The following is a 15,391-nucleotide window of genomic DNA, read 5'->3' as shown; positions in this document are numbered from 1 at the left end:
AGCAGTGACATCAGCAGTCGTAAAGCAGGAAGAGGCGCCGCCTCTCGGAGCGCAGCACAGCTGCAGCTCTCCAAATACGCACGGATGCTGCAAAAATGTGTGTTAGATTTAATGGCCACTCTGATAATGTATATTACGGATAATATGTTTGCATTACTGGATTCATCGGACAATGTTTAGCTTTTTTTTTTCATTTTTAAGGAACCGTTTCCTTCGAACTTATGCAGCCCATTTAAAATACTTCACAAAAGACAATATTTCCAAGCAAGATATTTGGATCTATTTTAAAGGTTTATTATTGCTGTTGTTGGTACTTAAATATGCAAACATCTGCTTAGTATTGTAGTTTGTCATTTTGGGGCTCCTACTGACTATTATATCAACTCTGCACTTTATGACCTTTGATACAATTTAAAATACTCAAATACCAAGTACCACAGTGTACATATCGTGTACATATATGCAGTCATTTTCGCAATCAACTCCAGCGAAAAATTAATATACACTATTAAGTATGATTATGTACTGTATACGCTATCTGTTACACAAACGTCATGGAGGGATGTAACCTGACATCTCGGCTCATCTGAATCACTTGTTATTTCTCACGTGTTTTTGCTGTGAGTAGATGAGGCTGTTTAGAAAACAGGAGTAAGATAAATACAGTTGTGAGTCTGTTCTCTAGAAGGCATCTTAAGTTAAAAATGGTCTCAAACAACCCTTTAAACATTATTTGTAGAAGCAAAACTCAGTGTAATTTGCTAAAAATGTGTTTTTCGTGGTTCCAAAAATGGCTACAGAAGATTATATCCTCCGTTTCCAGTTAACAGTGCTAAAAATATTTAGCTTACATTTTGGCCTTTGAATAGAGTTGTGTTTACAAGTGGGGTTGACTCGCAGACCCTGCAGCCGTCTGATCTCAGCTGATAAGGCTACAAGTCATTTCCCCTTGAGACACAGCTCTCTTTATAACAACAGCAAGTGTCAGTCTCATAGTTTTCTAAAAAAACAAAAAAACAAAAAAAACATGAACAACAACAACTTGTATTTGCCCATAAATGTCCCCTGTACAAGTGCAGACACAGGCTGGTTCCTTATATGGAAGCCAAAGGAAACAGCCATTAGGACTCAGGAAGTGTGTTCTGTAGATTGAAGTTCATGCGTGGTATGCCCGGCATGTGGCATTGACTTTGTGTGCTGAGTTGAAAAATAAAGCAAATATCCTTGCTGAGTTTAAAGTAAAACAATACCCAGACCCTCGCTGACTGCTCTGGCCCACAGCTCTGACTGAACAATGTGTCGCCACAGGAAATCTTTTCTCAAGCTGGCATGACAGTTATGACTGGAGCCAGAGAATGTCACTGCACTTCACTGTCGGCTTGTGGAAACAGCATAATTATGACCCCTAAAGTTATTCCCGAGACGCTTGGAGACAAGCGGCGCACAATGAGATTTCAGTGGATAGACGGAAACTGGAGCCTTGAGCTGTTGACCCTGTTCTCCTGTCCACACTGAGCATTGAGGCTTTATCATAACAACATAGACACTAAATTTAACTGGGGTCAAAGATCTGTCATCTTTTTTCTTGTGGGGTGGGATTCTCAGGAGACAGTTGTTTTACTTCCTCCTATCTTTCTTAAAGATAAAACTCCTTCCCCAGAGTTTTTTTTTTAGCATCCCACTTTGGCTCATCGTGCATAATCACTCTCCCAAAAGGCCCTAAAATAGAGGCCAGGCCACAGATAAGGCTGCTCATGGAGAAGGAGCCAGCATGCTGACACTTGCAGAATCTCAGAAGCTTGAGGCTGAAAAGTACTTCAATCAGTTTTCATTCTGTGCAGACAAAATCCACTGTGTTCCCATCCTCTTCATCTTTTATAGTAGTTGTACAACTCAGGCCAGAAATAAAAGGGTTTTAGACAGACTGGGACACTAGGGTGGCACATAAAAAATATTTTTTTAAACTAAAAATTAAGAACATTTCCTGATATATTTAACTATATCAATAATAATCGGGCGGCATGATGGTGAAGTTGTTAAATTGCCCGTAGGTGTGAATGTGAGTGTGAATGGTTGTCTGTCTGTGAATGTCTCTCTTTGTTGGCCCTGAAATACACTGGAGACCTGTGCAGGATTTACCCTATGACAGGTGAGACAGGTGAGACAGGCTTCAGCTATTCTCTGAAACTTCCCTGAAGAATAATTCATCAATTAAAGCCCAGAACAGGTGTCTTAAGTTACAAAAATGTACCCTCAGTCACAAAACCTTGAAAATCCCAGATTTGTGAACAAATCAATAGCTCGACATTATTTTTTTAAATTTAGTTGACGAGATTCGCAATTCAAAAAGCTTTGTTGTCCAATATCCACAGACATGCATCAGAGTGAAATGTTGGTCCTCTGGGTCCAGAGTGTAACACAACTCACAACAATATTTGTTCAAAAGATTACAAATATATTAATCAAGGTGGCAGAAATAAATAGATTAATGTTAAAAGATAAATCCAGAAGGATGAAATGCTACAATGTTGTTACAGACATTGTGTCTAATGTACTGTCTAATGTACTGTCTAATGTAATGACAGGTCACAAAGAGAAGTAAGAAATTCCCCATTTTGGGTCACATTTATGGAAGAACTGGGTCATTGGTTTGGTTTAAGAATGTATTGTTTAAATGAGTAAAGGTGTATCCATGGAAAAAGCTTCAGTAGCTGGTTCCCTGAGTCTGTGTGCTAAACTAAACTAATCAGCTGTAGTGTCCAACTTGTCAGACAGACGTCAACGTGGTGTCAGTCTTCACAAGTATATCGTCAAAACTCAAATTATTCTAACTCCATGTGTTTGGTACAATTACAATTTAATCCAACTCACTTCGTGTAGATGTGTGATTTATGTAGAAATGAGGTCAAAGTTAAAGGTGTAAACAAATCAGTGGTGCTTGTTGAAACAGTAGGTGACGTAGGGAGACACATTGACGTGTACACACTCAATTCCTCTGAAATGCTGAGACATTCAAAGACTGATCCCAGGATTTAAAATGTTTATTGTTCTTCAATAGGAACGAGCCCCATCTTGGATAATACCTCAGTTTTGGTGTTTGTGTTGTTCCAATCGATAATTCACTATTAATCAACCATAAAAACAGTGATATGGTCTGATCTCCTTTGAATACTGCTTTCATTTCTGAAATTATCAGTAGTGAAGAAAAGAAAACGGTAGTGGTGAACTTGATTAAGTGACCTGTGGCATCTTACGGGCATCATGATGATTAATAAATCCCCACGGGCTTTGTGGTTACCCTAAGATAATGCATGTCTGTATTCAGGCCCGTGTTTATACTGTGTCTGTAAGCAGGATTTTACTGGAATACATTGCTGGCAGCAAACACCCAGCTTGTCTGTTTAGTAAGTGGCTGCTTATGTAACACGAGCACAAAAAGGGAAAAGGACATGGGAGGCAGTGGGGGTCTTCACAAAGGAGGCAGCAAACAAGGAGAAAAGGTTGTTCTGGAAGATTTCAGAAGGATGGTTGTCGGTGGGAAAACGCTCATTAAACTCATCTGGTGTTGTGGTGTGTTCTGTCTGAAAGCCCGTGGGCACAGGTGGACTCTGAGTCACCGAAAACCAGCAATGAGAGTTTACTGTTGCTGTATGTCGACCGTGCAAGCAGGGGGTCCGGTTGAAGCAATAAAAACTGAACTGTTGATGGTAAGTAAGAGGTCGAAAAGGTACAAGATGATAATTAGCGATGGATTTCCCAGAAAAGAGCAGAATGTGCCGCATTGCACTTGTAGTGCACATTGCAGTCAGACTATAAACCCACCGTGCCCTTTCTACAATGTAGCTGCCAGACCAGTTCAAACTCCCACCTAATTAAAAACAATGCATGAGCTATACCTATGCATCATGAGGGGCGACCGTGGTCGTACTGGTCACACCCCAACTTAGTTGCTCCCCCATCGGTGTGGGTGTGTGAAAGAGAAGCGGTGTAAAGAGCTATACAACGTCCTCGTTACGTGATTTGTTTTAATGACTTGCTCACTCCTCGCTCATAATGCACAGGTCCATTTGTGATTTCCCAAAAAGGCGCCACCTCAAGAGAATTGTTTAGAAAACCTGCGTAAAGGCTTCTAAGAAATGTTTTATTTTTTTTAATTGAGGTTGGGTGGAGGAGTGGAACAAGCTGCAAGGCTGAGCAGCATCACAGCCACAATGGAATGGGTGATAACAGCTGCAAAACAAAGCGAAGTTAATGTTTCCGCTTTCCTCTGAGTTGTCCTACCTTCCTCCTGACTGAATGACCTGCGCTTGCACATTAAATGACCTAGCGCTGAGCTGACAGGAGATGCAAGGCACTGTTACACCGAACTCGGTTCACAGCTGGCTTCACCACGGGGGGCTAAGGCCAAACCAACAGTACATCTGTCCATGTGAAGCTCCCTGCTGCCTGCAGACTCCTCTGCATCAGGAGGAACATATTAAGGTGACTAGTTCTACAGGATGGTTGTTGTTGCAAACACTGATGCTGCCCATGATGCAACATAACAGGTGAAGCAATGCTTAAAGGAAAACCTTCACAAATGATTGGAGAAAGTGACAGGGCACAAGGTTTCACAGTTGAATAAAATGATGTAAATTTTATGCTTTGGCCTTCACAGTCACCAGAGAATTGAATAGCTATGGAATATTTAGAACAGATATGTTAGACAGATCTCCTGACTTTTCCTTTAGGGCAACCGTAGTTTTAGTTTAGAGCGAAATTTGCTGATGTGAGTTGGATGTATAAAGCCCACAAAGATACACTGTAGATAAAAAAACACAACACAAATGCCACAAATACCTTAATTTCAGTAAAGTTCACCGTATTTCACTCCCCAGTGAAACAGCACTGGATACACTGCTGCTGACAGCTTAAAGAAATAGTTTGCTGTTGTTTAAGCTGGTCTTAATAAAAACGTGAACGCTGATTATACATCTGACTGAGACTCTCGGTTGCTGAAAGTTTTCCTGCATTCTACAGCGTCCACGGGTGTTTCGACCTTCGACCTTCGATTTACGGAAAACAAATGCACTTCACAGTTTGCCTGAGACTCTTATGAAACTTTAGCGACTACAAAATCTAATTGGAGTCTGCACGTTTTAAAGCTCTTGAGGATAAATGTTAGTAGATGTTTTTTTTAAAAAGAACGAGGGCTATAAACACATGGCCCCTCATTTCTTACACTTTAGTCGCGTTCTGGGTAGAAATATTCAGGGACACTGTGGAAATCGGGAAAACCTTTAGTGATTAAGTGTCCCGTTCTGAGACAGAGGGTAGATATTAGTCAAGTCTACCTTAAAAAATCCCTGACCTTTTATCTAAAAGCTCAGTTGCATAATCAACTGTTTCAATTGAGAGGGGAACAAGAAAGTCAGTGGGAAGAGGGAGAATGACAGAGGCGTTATCACTACGTTATGCTTGAGTAACTGGTGCAACAAACAATCAGTGACTCAGTGCATTTGACTGTGATATCCTGTTATAATGTAGGCAGAGCTGGTCTCTAGGGAGACTCTTGCTCTGCTGAGTAAACTGGATGAGGTCACAGTGTGATCTGACGTGGATGTGTAGGACATTATTTGTCAAATAAAGTCAAATCAGAGAGAAAAACGAAATTAATGAACATGTCCTCAGAGAGGATACACCCTTGAAAATGGGTTTGAAACTGGACATTTTAAGGGGAAATCATCATTTCAGGTTTTATTTATTTTTCTTGTTAGACTCTACTGAAATAATTTTGGATGTTTGGAAATTGAGTGACTTATTATTATTTTTTTTTATTGGCAAATTTGGTGGCTTTTAGGAATAACTTTATATACTTATTTAGTAAATTTACTAGTATTTTTTAGTAAATGTTTTCTTCTTTAGCTTTGAGTCCTTAGCACCATATTGTTTCTCTCAGTAGGCAGAATTGTCCCTGTGGTCGTGTGGTCCTAAGTCTAAACTACGATGTCCAAAGCCAAATGAACATTTACATGTATTTTGTGTCACATTTCTATCTATTTAATAATAATATGTCTGATATTCCCTCCGTTATTAATCTGTTTGTACAGAAGAGGTAAGTATTGAAAAATAAATTCTCGTGATTCCACGATACTTTATGAGTGAGACTGACAGTGTGAAATGTCAATTCTATTTCATTGCATGTGCTCAAGATGTTCTACGCACTTTTTTGAATGTTTAAAATGTGATTAAAATATGCTGAGGAAACCTATAGGAATCTTTAACATTTTCTGGGCTATACAACTTCCTCGTTAAGTGAACGGTTTCATGTCCTGCACATTCCTTACTCATAATGCACCGGTGCAGCTGCGATTTCCCAAAAGGAACCACCTCAAGTGAATTGTTTAGAAAACTTGCGTAAGGGCTTCTAATTTTCTTTTGTGCTACTTGTATGACTTTGTAGTGCCGAGGCTAAAACCATGTGACTTCAAATAATTCTCCAGATGATGTGAAATCGTTCCTTTTTTTTTTTGTTTTAAATTCATCAACACTTCTCTCTCCCCATACAACAAAGGAGGGACAGACTGAGACACTTTCACTTTCACAACAGCTTCACTCAGCTGCTGCTGAGACACACAGGAAATGATCACTTATGGAAAATAAAGCACCTATTAATAACCATCGGTGGACATTTATTAGACTTGAGTGATACTGGCTGAAAGGCTGGGAAAGGCTTTGAGAGATTCTTCCTGCCAGACGGTTTCAGTTCGAAGCAGAGAGGATCCAATAATCAAAGTCATCTCGTGAATGCATTGGTGCTAAGCGGTCATGAAAGTAGACAGATTAAGAGGAAGTCTATCAGCTGCTTCTGTGAGCTCAGGGAGGTTAAAAATGCTTAGTGTGGTAGTGAGAGCTGGTTCAAACTGGTCTGTTGGTAAGAGCGAGTTTCAGATGCCTTAACTACAAACATATCATAAAATACAGAACATGACAACAGTGACAAAGGGGAGAAAATCCCCAGCCACTTCATCTCTGCAGCATTAGTAATACTAATAGAGTCTGGTCTTCACATGAAACTAAAGGACTGCTGATTACAAGAGCCCATGGACAGCAGGACAGGCATCATCCTCGTTCTCCAGTTTGGAGCAGCTGCACGTGACCCAAAAAAAAAAAAAAAAAAAAAACAGTTCTGTTTACAGCTAAAGAAGATCAAGCTCTGATCCTTATCATCAAGCTGTCAGCAACATTTCTGCAGCCAGGATCCTGTAACAAAAAATGCTTTCTGAATTAATTCTGATAGACAACTGGCTGGCTATGGGCCTTCTGTGTGTGAGTTTGCATGTCCTCCCCAAGCATTTATGGGTTTACTCCCACAATCCCCAAACCCGCATGTTAGTAGGTTGATTGGTGACTCTAAATCCCCCATAGCTGTGAAGGATTGTCTGTCTGTGTATGACTCTTTGTGCTGTGTCTTTGTCTGAACAGGATGAGGGGTTACAGATAATGGACGGATAGTTGTTATTATTCAGCTTTCCCATTAATTTGTTTATTTGGCTCCATGTTTTGGTGCAAATTGAAAGTTGGATGACAAGTCCTCAGATCAGTGCTTTTCTAAAGACACAGACAAAGTTGCAGCTTTTTGGCTTATATGTGCAGAGCAGCAATGACTGAAGATAGGAAGCGTAAATTTGACATTAGAAGATATTTTGAAAGCAACAAGGCTTTAAAAAAACTATGTCTCTGTGATATGATGTAATGATATAATTGTATTTACATTACCTGTCTGTACCCTTATATTATATTATTGTTAAGCCCCCTGCTATTCTGTGTTTGTATTTGTTCTTGGTTCAATAAAACATACAAATAAACAAAAAAAAGAAAAGAAATTATCCTAATGGGACAGAAAACAGACAGAAAACTTGCTTGAGTGGCTCAACATGAGATATTTCATTTTTAATATGAGAGGTTATCATGACTGAAGCCTGTTTTGCTCGTTTATTGGATTGTGACATCTTCATGGATCATCTGATTTGCCAAACTGAGAGCGTCCAAAGATCATCCTGCATTTCGCTCCCACAAAGCTAGAAAAGGCCCTGTCAATACCTAAATGGGCTCCATTGTAACCAGCTGCAACTTTAACGTTATAAACACATTAATGCATCAATTATTATAATCCAAAAATATCATACGTGTATGTGAATGTGAACCATTCTGTATAATAATAACATAGCATTTTTATTTAAGTACTACTTTGAATTCAGGACAGTACTTCTACGCTGTGGTACTTAAGAAACTGATCTGAGTACTTCTTCCACTGTAACCATGTTGTAGTACACGCGTGTTTGTAGTTATTATGCCCGGTCACATGCAGTCAGGTTGGAGTTGTTGTGCCAAACATATGGACGATCACCTCAGGTCTGTGTACCACTAAGGATGATCAATGGACTATGACTGTGTACTTTCATCTTTCATCTACATAACAGCTTATAAAACTGTTACATGATCTCAACCTCTTACAGCTACAATTTTATGCTGCTTACAATTTCATCTACTCATTTTTTATACGAGTACCCAGGGTTTAGATTTTCAACCTTGTTGTACCAAATAAATATGTGTAAAAAATGCATAAAAAGATGCGCAGAAAATAATAATAAGAATCGGAAATGTAATAACCGTTTTGCATAATGTGTACGACTACTAATTATAAATGAAGAATCGGAATACTCCTTCCACCACTGCCCACCTTCAGACCATAGGTACTTCAAATCACCTGAATGGTGTATTTATATCTCCAGTGAGGTCAATGATCCAGTGGTGACTACCCGGAGAAATAATACATTTTACTTTAATCAAATTTACAATAAATGGTTTCTATTTAAAAAAAAACTCTCTGGACTCTTTGGGACACTCTGCTCTCAATTAATGCCAATTTAGGTTTTATTAATGTCTTCAAGTTATGTCGGCCAGTAGCTGTGATCTTGAGTGTCCATCAGCAAGATAAATTTACTGTAGTGTCCGTATGATGAAGTGAGTGGATGCTATCAGGTGGTTTGTGGGTCTTTTTGTTTAAAATGAACACCTGAAAGATAACAACCAGAAAAACGATCGATCAGCCAAGTTTGGAAATGGGTTGGAAGCTTTCCCACAGCAGTGATGTCAAATGGATCTTGGCCTGCAGGGAAATTGTTAAATCCTGAAGCCTAATTCACTTCTGATCATCAACGTCAGATCAGCAGTGTGGAACAGATTGCAGTGTCCCTGGCTCAGCGACATAGTTTATGTTGTAGTTTCTGTGTGCACAATCAATAAGGTCACATTTTTCCAAACACAGGCCCGGCCACACAAGCCAGCTGTCCTCCCACTGGCATATCCAGTAGCTTCATCAGCCAGGCAGAGCAGATACTTTACACAAAAAGTAATTTTAAACAATCCAGTTTTGTGTCTTGTATGGAAAACAAATAGACCACAGACACGGGGTGACTCAGCCGGTGGGTGATTTTAGCGACTCCAGCATTTTTACAGGAATTCTGTTGTCTCCATGTATGAAAATATTATTTTCAACATACTTGAAGACTCCAACATCAGGCCCCGTGACTTGGTGTCAGGCGAGGGCCCACTAGCGGCAGCACAGGTCCGCTACAGCCGGATAGTTATGGAATGAAGAGGTCGCTCTCTGGTGGTGATGCTGTAAAATGCAAACTGTTACATGTGAGCCCTGTCTTAGTCCTCAGTGGTGACTTGTAGTACTGATACTATCGCCCAATGTCCATCTGAATTAAATCGCAATCATGTTGCCTAAACCCTGCATGATATTCATTCAGTAGAATGAATGGAAAATATTAATTTAAAAAAGCTGAGGGCAGCCAAAACCTTATGAGATGCAGGCAAATGTAAAACAATGGCAGTGGTGGAGAGAGGCTTGCTTTTTATACACCTGACCTTCAAATCAAAACGACTGTGTCCAATGTCTGCTTGACTAGTACAGTAGCATTTGTGTTGTTGTTTTTTTTCTTCACTTATTGTAATTTCATAACATTAATAATTTGAAGTGCTGGGAAGAGTGTGGCAGAGTGCAGCAGAGCAGGGAGAAAGAAAGCTGGACGGAGCTGAGTGGATTAGTGTCATGAGCCCCAGATTATTTTCACCAGCTCCCCCGTCCTTTTAGACCCGGCTTTCCCCTCAGTTCTTCCCTTCAGTCTTTTTTGTTATGCTGCATGCTCCAGCGCAACAAGCCTCCACATCTTTTCCCTGTTTGGACTCCTGTTTCTGCCATTTAGGGCTGAGGTAATTTATTTATCCATGTCTGTCAGCCTCGGTTTAGAGCTCTGTTTATTCACTGTGTGCTTAAATACTAATTACCAATTCCGTGACAGCCTGTAAAAGGTAAATTAATTAATACCACTTAATATACTGCTGATGGCCTAATCAATGTTAATGTGTTACAGTTTTATTGATAAGGTTACATTTTGTATTAATGATGTAAAAATAACACCTGCAAAATAACCAAATGTTGTAAAAAATGTAAATCTGCAAGTTGTTGCACCAGTTGTTTCAGATAATGCTTTCAAATCATTACACTACACACAGACACATTCTGACTTTAAAGTTTCATCAACATAGTATTTATTGCATAAATGTTTCTTCGTTAAAAATAAATTAAAGTAAGTTGATTAAAAAAAAAAAGTTTTTATTAACCTTTAACTTTGAAGGTGGCAGTGGCTCAGCAGGTAAAGTAGCTGCCTACCAACCATAAGGTCGGAGGTTCGCGCGGTGCCAGCTCCAAACCCTGTACACAATTGGGGAGGGTTGAGTCAGGAAGGGCATCCGGCTTAAAAACTGGGCCAAATCAACATGCGAGGAAATTATCCACTGTGGCGAACTTAAACTCACAGGATGAGCTGAAAGGAAATGTTTTTATATATATATTTACAGACCTTGATCATTTTCGTTATTTAAAATAATTAAAAAAAACATGTCGATGTATTCTGAAAGACTTTGATTTTCTGGGCTGCAATCATGATTAGCCTTTTATTTTGGTGGGGGAGGGGAATTGAAATAAAAATTGTATATATACTGTATGTGTAATATTTACAATCAATTCTCTTTTGTTATAATTTATTCAAGTATAGCTGTTCCTTTCTGGTAAAGATGATCAAACATACACTTACAGCCGGCAGGTGGCATTGAGCGTCAAAAACTGCGGCACCTACAATAGATCTTCCAGCACCGTATGTGGACGGTGCAGGACTGTAAACACTGCGTGTTTTTTCTTCAGGCACCGCCATCATCTGATCTCACTTCGGGTTTGTCTCTGATCCACTGAAGAAAAAAAAATCATCCATTACAGGATGATCTGAGACATCACACTATAACATTTCACATCCAGTTAAATGATATGGAAGTGTGCAGCTCAGCAATCCAAGGTTAGAGTGATCATTTGGAAATAACATAGTTTAAGTGCAGTAATTCTGTATTAACAATGTAAAAGGGTTATGTTATTAATAAGTTAAAACAACTAAATACTAATAGCTTGGTATACGCAATAGACACATTTAGGTGGAAGCTAAAAAGAACAGTTACAGAAAACATTTACACTAGTTGAGTGATATCTGTCGAAAGCAAAACGACCGGTTTCTACTGAATTTTAGAATCGTATCTGCAGTGGTAATAATGAATTAGATAAGTGAAGCCAGCTTAGGGCAGAAACTCTGCCCCCCGCCATGTCAGGAGGGGGTTTGGTGGTGGTGTGGTTGTCATTTCTTGTTTGTAAGTTATTTGATGAAATAAAATAAATAAAAAAATGTTTAAAACTTAATTTTACATTTGTTTGTTTATTGCAATCGTTGGTAACTGACTTAATTGCTGCACTCTACGTGAGAGAGGCAAAAAACTGATGGTTGAAAAACAAAAGACAGAGAGAGAGAGAGAGAGAGAGAGAGAGAGAGAGAGGGGAAGATTACATTTTGTTTAGGTCAGTTATGGCCCCGCCCACCTGCGTAAAAACACACAGCAACCGTGCGCATTTAGCAGACGTCTCACTGATCCGGGATCAGTTGGGTAACTTTTTTTTCCCCCCAACCATCACATTTTTTTCTGTCATGTGTTTCTCACACGTACTCACCATGAACAGACAACAATGGAGGGCAAAGCTTTGTTTTCTCAAAACAACACCCATAATTCAGTGCTTGGCAGTGAACACACTTTTTTACATCAGTGAGACATGTATGCGAAATGTGCACGTTGATTTGCTATGTGTTTTGGTTTTGCCCTTCCTCGGGGCGCGCGGCCGGCGCCAGGGTGGCCCTTGAGTCACATGTTAATATTTTTATTTTTTATTTTTTTGCAACCATGAATTATTTTTCTCTCTCTCACGTGCCCCTGCCCGGGCTCCATCAGCATGCAATCAGCATGATGATCTAAAAAGGTGCAACACACGGAGGGGGCGGGGCTTATGATTTTTCCAGAGTTCAATCCAGAGTTGAGCCTAGGATGCAGAGATCAAGTCCTACATGTCTCTGCAGTGTCCTTACAACCGTCACCCCCCCCCCCCCCCACAACTCCCACATACCTATAGAGACTGTGTCTGTTCCTCGACCAGCTAAATTACATAAACTAAAAATGACCACGAGAGGAGTTGATCATGATAACCTAATAAAAGTTATGACTACTGCTCTAACAGAACAAAACCCGCAAACTATTAAATCTAGATTGTTAAATATCAGATCTCTCTCTTCTAAATCTCCATTAGTAAACGACTTAATAAGCGGAAAACTCAAAAACCACTATTACTATATCGTGTACCGTCCTCCAGTCCCTTAATAAGAGTTTTTGATTGAACTTTCTGATTTTCTATCTGATTTAGTGCGTAGTACAGATAAAGTCATTATAGTGGGTGACTTTAACATTCATGTAGATGCTGACAGTAACTGCCTGAGCACTGCGTTTGATTCATTATTAGATTAAATTGGTTTTTCCCACAATGTCAATAAACCCACTCAGCGTTTTAGTCACAGATGTCAAACTCAGAGACACTAGGCTGTCTGCTGTGATGATGAGGAAATTGTGTCTCAAACATGCTCCTTGCTTGATTCATATAAAACATTTTCACATACACTAATTGTAAAATTAACTCAGGTGATGGCTAACAGGGTTTTAACATGGGCATAACGTCCCATAATTGTTGAAGACACACACAAAATACTGGTTCATAACCAGGGTTGGAAAGTAACATTAGAAAGTAACATTTGCTCAAACACTTAAGTGCAATTTTGATATATGTTTCTTTTTTACCCTGGTACAATACAAAACAAGAGTCCAATCAGCCCTCACCTTAAAATGGTCTGTATCAGCCTGCCTAAGGTTAAACAGAACAGGTTTCTATTTAGGCTGAGGCAGAGGAATTCAATCACCCACCACCTTCTTCCCTAACGTTTCCCCTGCTGCCTGTTGACCAGCACCTGCATTGGCCTAAAACTACAGACACTACTGGAGCCACAGTGGTTAACATCAGCTTTCCTCTTATTTTAACAGTTATGCTTGCTGAAAAAAAGTTTTAAGATGCAGGTATACTTTTACCGCCCAGGAGATTTTGAGGCTGGTAGATCAAAAGATCAAAAATGATAAAATTGGTTGTTAGACTCTCTAGTTAATGCATGATAACATCCTTTGTTTCCTTCTTTGCTTGTGAATGATGGGAGGCACCCAGAGGAAACCAACGTAAGCACAATGAGAAGATGCAAAATTCCACACAGGAAGTCTGCAGCTGGGAGGTCGATTCAAACCGGGATTATTCAATCTGCAAGGTGTCAAGCCTTAACCACTCGACCACCGTGCCGTCCAAACACAGATGTTTTGTGATGAGGTCATTTTAAACACAAAGAGCATGGATGATACCACACAGTTGATGGGAGAGCTGTGACTCTACAGTAAGAGGTTATTTGCTGAAAAATTATTTGTACAAGAACTTTGTTTACGAAGAGTTTTGCATAAGTAAAGTAAGGAAAATATAACCCACAACGGAGCCATGTCTCCTGTCAGCTCAGAAAACAGTTGGGAGTGTATGATGGTGACGATATCATCCCAGACCTTTTCTGATTGGACAAAGTGACAGCGTTATCACCAACCCAGTGTTGCGACACTGCCTGTCTTCCCCACTACATGAATAATTTGCCTAACCTGAAATTTCAGTAACGTAGGTCTTACACACACACAAGAACAAATTTCCCCAGGTTGCATTGCAAAACTGAGTAGCACATGATATCACAGGTGTTTCAGAAGCCTATGACATGTTACTCTGTGAGTCCAGAAGTCCTTGTGGCTTTGTCAACCTCCTGAGACACTGATGCCCCACAAATACCTGTGTAAATAATGGCATTATTAGCCTCACCTACACACCTAGTGTTAGTTAGCAGTGCTACATGCTAACATGCTAAATCTTGTTAAACATGGCAAACATTATACCTGCCAAACAACCTTGAGCAAATAAGTCCAGGTAGGCAGGTGAGTCTCATATCTAAGGTATTCCAGCATGTGATGCTCACTTTCAGTGCAAAGGCTTTAATAATCAAAGACTTTCATAAATAAAATGCATGAATAAATTATTATTAAGGCCTCTATGTGCAGTAGCTGATCGACTCATTTCACTTTTCTCTCAGCTCCCAAATGTGTGTTTGTGTTTGTTTTTATCTTAGAGTTATTTTTAGTTTTTTTTTTTTTTTTGTCTACACTTGATTGAACCATGCAAAGTATTTGTGTTTGCATTATCTTAGAGTCAACAGTACCAGCTTGCGTAACGCTTTTCTGGTAAACGTTGCACTACCAATTAAAACCACCGCGTTCAGGAGAGCTGGCTGGGATAAAGACGTCCCACCAGGGTGCTGCGATGGACCTGTTGTGAACACGTTGCCATGCAACCATTAGCATTTATCCCACAGCACAGCTCCATGTAGTTCACAGAGCTGCTTGCATGGATGTAGATTCTTGTCTTGTTACAAACACTTTATGAACCAGGAGTGTGTGAAAACAGTGTGGACGTACACTTACACTTACTTACTTGAAGTTTAGAATCCATAAATGCACCAATCAAGCACTGGAAATTGGACCCCTATGCACAGGCAGGTAAAAATCCTCAACCTCTCCATTATAATAAAGGACCCAAGATGGACTCTTAATGAGACACTGACTGTCCTTTGTTGTGGTCATGCTTTTGTCTCTTTGGGGTCATCTTTTTTTTTCTTGTGTTGATCCTGTGTGTGTTTTTAGTTGTATTTTATCATCCTTAGGTAACATTTCTAGTGTTTGTGGCTATTTTGTGTGTCTTTGACTCTTTGTGGTCTTTTTTGGCACTTTGGCATCATTTAGCATCCCTTCGTCTTTTTGTGGGATTCTTTTTTTTTCCTTTACACATTAAACA

This window comes from Channa argus, chromosome 11, assembly GCF_033026475.1.
Source record: "Channa argus isolate prfri chromosome 11, Channa argus male v1.0, whole genome shotgun sequence".
Lineage (NCBI taxonomy): Eukaryota > Metazoa > Chordata > Actinopteri > Anabantiformes > Channidae > Channa > Channa argus.
The sequence above is the reverse complement of the archived record's forward strand: the minus strand, read 5'-3'. Positions refer to the sequence as shown.